General features: G+C 36.9%; 1 protein-coding gene across 1 annotated transcript in view; it reads right to left on the minus strand.

Annotated features, from left to right (window-relative positions):
• The window catches only part of LOC119422548 (GTP-binding protein 2), a 40025-nt gene that overhangs the window by 21241 nt on the left and 13695 nt on the right, over positions 1-5089 (minus strand). The gene's annotated exons all lie outside the window — the stretch shown is intronic.

Below are 5089 nucleotides of genomic sequence, written 5' to 3' on the forward strand. Positions count from 1 at the left end.
CATTAACAATTACATTTTCATCATATATTGTCTCATTATTTATTGTACAGTTCTGTGAAATGCCTGTTTTTCCTATATTTTTTTGTAGAACACTATTCGCCATGTTGCCCTCGTATCCCCATTACTTTTATTCAATAAGTCACTATAATATTCTTTTTTATGTTTTCTTATAATCCCAACTAATTTGTTTTTATATTTTTTATATTTATCTTCTGCATCTTGTGTTCTGCATTTCAAGAAACATAAATACAAATAGTTTTTCTTCCTACAAGCATTTCTCAGTCCATTTGTCATCACAGCTGGTCAACAACATTCTTCTTGGTGTAATTATTTAGTGCACAATTTTTTTTATATAAAGTATCCAAGATATTCATAAACACATCATAAGATTTGTTTACATCATCAACATAGACACTATCCCAGTTTTGTACAGCTTAATCATTTTTCAAATTTTCCAAAGCTTGCTTGGATGTATTTATTATTTTTTTCTTTTTAGGAAATGTTTTTGTGCTTATTTGATACTTACTATAAATTGTAAAAACCGGTAAATGATCACTAAGATCATTCATCAAAATACCCCCAATCACATCCCCATTTGTTGTATTTGTAAAAATATTATCAATTATTGTTGCACTGAGTCGTGATTCTTGTTGGCTTCGAGATTAATGGGTAAAGATTTAAAGTTTGCATTGAGTCAATAAATGTACTGATATTATTAGAATCTGTTTTTTTCCCCAAATCAATATTAAAGTCACCACATAAAAAAATTGTTTTATTACAGCTCTTATTAATATTTCAATAATTTTATCTGTGAATGACTCAATATTTGATCCAGGTGGTCGGTATACACAACTTATTATGATATTTCTATCATTTTCATTTAAAATTTCTATTGTTATCATCTCAATTGAGTTCTCATCAGTTGTTGACATTTCCCTGTTTACATTTTATTGCACTATTGATGAATAAAGCCACACCACCACCTCTTTTATTATTTCTATTAATATTATATAATTCGTACCCATCAATTTGGGCATTAATTATATTTTCGTCATTTAACCACGTCTCAGACAATGCTATTATTGTAAATGTTCTATTTAATTGTTTTAAATAATCTGTTATCTTGGAAATATTTGCATTTATACTCCTACAATTGAAATGAATTATAGAAAAACCAGGCTTTGTCAAACTGATATCATTAAATTGTTTTTCACTATAATAATCACAATCCTCTATTTTCGGATAAAAACCTGGATCAATCAAATCAACAACGTTATATATTTTCGGTTCTAAGTCAGCATAAGCTGTCATAGTTAAAACATCCGTTCACCAGACTAATGTTTTAACAATTATGTATTAAATATAATTTTGATGATTTGAAAGTTACCATTTCATTGGATTATTTGAATTTTTCCAAGTCCTTTATTTCCTTTATTATTTTAGGTTGTGATTCTTCTTGTACTTTTATCCAAATGTGTCCATTTCTTGTCCATGTCGATATTATACTTTTTAGTTTTTTTAACAACCTCGCCTCCCGTGCAATAGTTGCATTCTTTTTTGTTAGATGTTCATTTATATATACTTTTGTACCCTTTAGTTGTTTTGCCTGCATCATCACATTATTTCTGAGTTTCCTACTGACGAATCTGACAACTATTGTTGGTTTGATTTTATCCTGTCCAGGCAAGGTGTAACAAATTGACACATCCTCACTTTCAATATTAAAGTCTTTGTCCTGCAGAAATGACACAACTTGGTCTTCCAATGTTTGTAATTCTTGCTGTGAAGCGTCTTCTGTTGTTGCAGAACCCGTCACAGCTTTTGCAAAGGACTTTGGTTTTACTGTAAAACCAGTTATAATCAGATTCTCTTGTCTCGCATTTCTTTCCATGTCGTCAACTCTTTTTTCAAGTTCAATTATTTTATTGTCCTTTTCGCTTATTTGAAGTTTAAGTTGTTTTACTTCCTCAAACAATCCAATTAATAGTTCTTGTTTTGATGTCAGCTTGGCCAGTTCCATACTCATAAAATTCAAAGACTTTTTAATGTCCTCCATGTCTTCTACACTTAGTTCGTCCAAATGTTCTTTCTTTCCACGTTTGGATTTACTTGACATATTTAAGTGTACTCACGACCTGGAGATGTATACACAGCCAAGCAAAGCCGACGCCCGATCCCAAGTCACAGCTGCCCTCTGGTGGTAGCCAGCGGCCACTGCACCCGAATCCAACGTCAGATGGAGAACAGACCAAAAGGCCCCAGGAGCCTGCAGAAACCTCCACCGAAGACCAGCCTCCAGCTGCACACAGACCCAACGGCCGCAGACCCGAACCCCCGCCTTCCAAAGCAGGCACAACCCCAGCAGAAGGTCTCCACAGCAGCCCCACACCGTCGCTCCCCAGCTCGGCGGAGCCAACTCCACGGCCTGCCTTTCACCTCCTTCCTCTCTCTTTGTCCTCCTTTCTCACTGTCCTTCTCCACTCAGTTTTCAGTATTTTGTCGTTTTTGAAGCAGTTTTATCCAAAGTTAAGTCCACTTTTCAGTTAATTGTTTGCAGAGACACTCCCAAACATACTTGCCCGGCGGCCATCTTGAATTCCCTCATTTTAAGACGATCAAGAACTCTTTCCCATTTTTCAAAAGCCTGGGATTTCCCATTCTGAGAAGAATATCTCAGTCTTTCTAATACAATAACCTCAGAAATTATATTTTTCCACAATTGAACCGAAGGGACATCACAACCAACCCATTTAAGCATTATGGACTTTCTAGCCAACATCAGTAGGAGTCGTACAGTATCTTTATGAATTTCCAGGTGCCTGCGTATAAGCCCTAGGAGACACAGCACTAGACAAGGGAGTCTGCTCTATAGCGGAGCCAATTTCTCTACATCCTGCCTGACAAAATGCCTCTATAATTGTACACTCCCATAAGCAATGAAATCTAGTCCCTATGGCTGATTTACATTTGGGACAGTTTGAAGAAATTCCTGGTGTTTATTTGCTATATATATAGGGAGGTATGTATACATTATGTAAAATATTATATTGCATTTCCTTATATTGGTTACATGTTGATATTCTAGAGTGCAGCATCAAAATGTCTTCCCATGCTTCAGAGTCATTTGTGATTTTAAGCGCTGTGTTCCATGTTAATCTTAAATTTTCCAGCCTATCTTTCTTTAGGACTTGTAGTTCAGCATAGAATCTTGACACAAATCTTCAACATTCATGACAATCAAGAATTGTTTTTTCAAGTACTGTAAATAACTCCCTTGAGAACTCCAATGAGTCCATTTTTGCCTTGACTTAATGCCTTAGCTCAAGATATTTGTAAAAGTTTCAGGGAATAATGTTTTATTGTGTTCTTAAGTTCTCAAATGTCTTGAATTTTCCATTATCCCATAGATCATGTATTCTGTTAATGCCAGCTTCTTGCCATGATCTAAGATTGGGACCAGCGCCCTTTTAAGACTGGGATTAAGACTCTCCTTTTTGCTAAATCCTATAGTTAGGGTCGGCTTGGGTTTCCTGAGCTGTCCCTTAGTTCTGCTGCTATAGGCTTAGACTGCTGGAGGACAAACTGACCACACTTTTCACTCTGCTACTGTCTTTACTTACTCTGCTCAACCTGTTTTGTATTTGTAATTATTTTTTCTATCCTTAACATGTTTTTTGTCTTTCAGGTACACCTGGACCTATACCTGGACCTATATCTGGACCTGGACCTATACCTGGACCTGGACCTATACCTGGACCTACCATTCTGTGTTCGTCTGTCTCTCCTTCCTGTCCTCTCAACCAGCCGGTCAAAGCAGATGGTCTCTTGTCCTGATCCTGGTTCTGCTGGAGGTTTCTTCCTGTTAAAGGGAGTTTTTCTTTCCACTGTCTCCACTGTGCTTGCTCAGGATGGGAGACTGCAACGAAGCCTAGATTCAACTTGTCTGCTGGATTCCTTAGATAGAGAACTTTACTAACTGGCTTTTATGTGAATGTTCCTGTAAAGTCCCTGAGACAACTTTGTTGTGATTTGGCACTTTATAAATAAACTGAATTCAATTGAATTACTGTCAAATCCAGATTGTCTACCAACGTGGTCAAAGGTGAGAAATTCTTATTCTGTCCAAACATTTTCTTCAGAGTGCCCCATGCCTTAATGCCTTAGTAATCAGAAGATTTGGCAATGAATGGAAGTTCTCGGTTTTGTTTAATAAATTTATCGGATGAAAGGGTTTACAAACACTTTCCTTAATCTCAAGCCATGGCTGAACATGTTTTCAGGTAGCCCCAGAGTGAGATAATTCTTGCATGTAGAGCCAGTACATACTTGTTGATCTCAAACCTGGGTAGGCTCGATCCACCTAAGTTTTTGGGAAGTTGTAAAACTTCAATTTTAATTTTAGGTTTTCTGCCTGCCCAAATACAGTTTTATATTGCATTATTAATCCCAGCTCAATTTTTGGAGTCAATAAACAAGAACAAAATGGACACTGGATAAATTAATTTAGGGAGAATTTTCTTAATAAGGTTGATCCTTCCCAGAAAGGATACGGGGAGTTTTTTCCACCTTTCTAACTTACCTTTAATGTGAATAATCATAGGACTGATGTTTTTGGGGTATGGTTGACTAATTTTAGGTGTAATGCATATTCCTAGATAGTTTAATCCTGAAGTACTGGTTCTCTGTGGTCACAGGCAATTCAATTAAATTCAGTTTATTTCTATAGCACCAAATCACAACAAAGTTGTCTCAGGGACTTTACAGGAACATTCACATAAAAGCCAATTAGTAAAGTTCTCTATCTAAAGAATCCAGCAGACAAGATGAATCTTGACTTCGTTGCAGTCTCCCATCCTGAGCAAGCACAGTGGAGACAGTGGAAAGAAAAACTCCCTTTAACAGGAAGAAACCTCCAGCAGAACCAGCTCAGGACAAGAGACCATCTGCTTTGACCGGCTGGTTGAGAGGACAGGAAGGAGAGACAGACGAACACAGAATGGTAGGTCCAGGTATAGGTCCAGGTCCAGATGTAGGTCCAGGTATAGGTCCAGGTATAGGTCCAGGTATAGGTCCAGGTATAGGTCCAGGT

This window comes from Nematolebias whitei, chromosome 16, assembly GCF_014905685.2.
Source record: "Nematolebias whitei isolate Nwh7 chromosome 16, NemWhi1, whole genome shotgun sequence".
Lineage (NCBI taxonomy): Eukaryota > Metazoa > Chordata > Actinopteri > Cyprinodontiformes > Rivulidae > Nematolebias > Nematolebias whitei.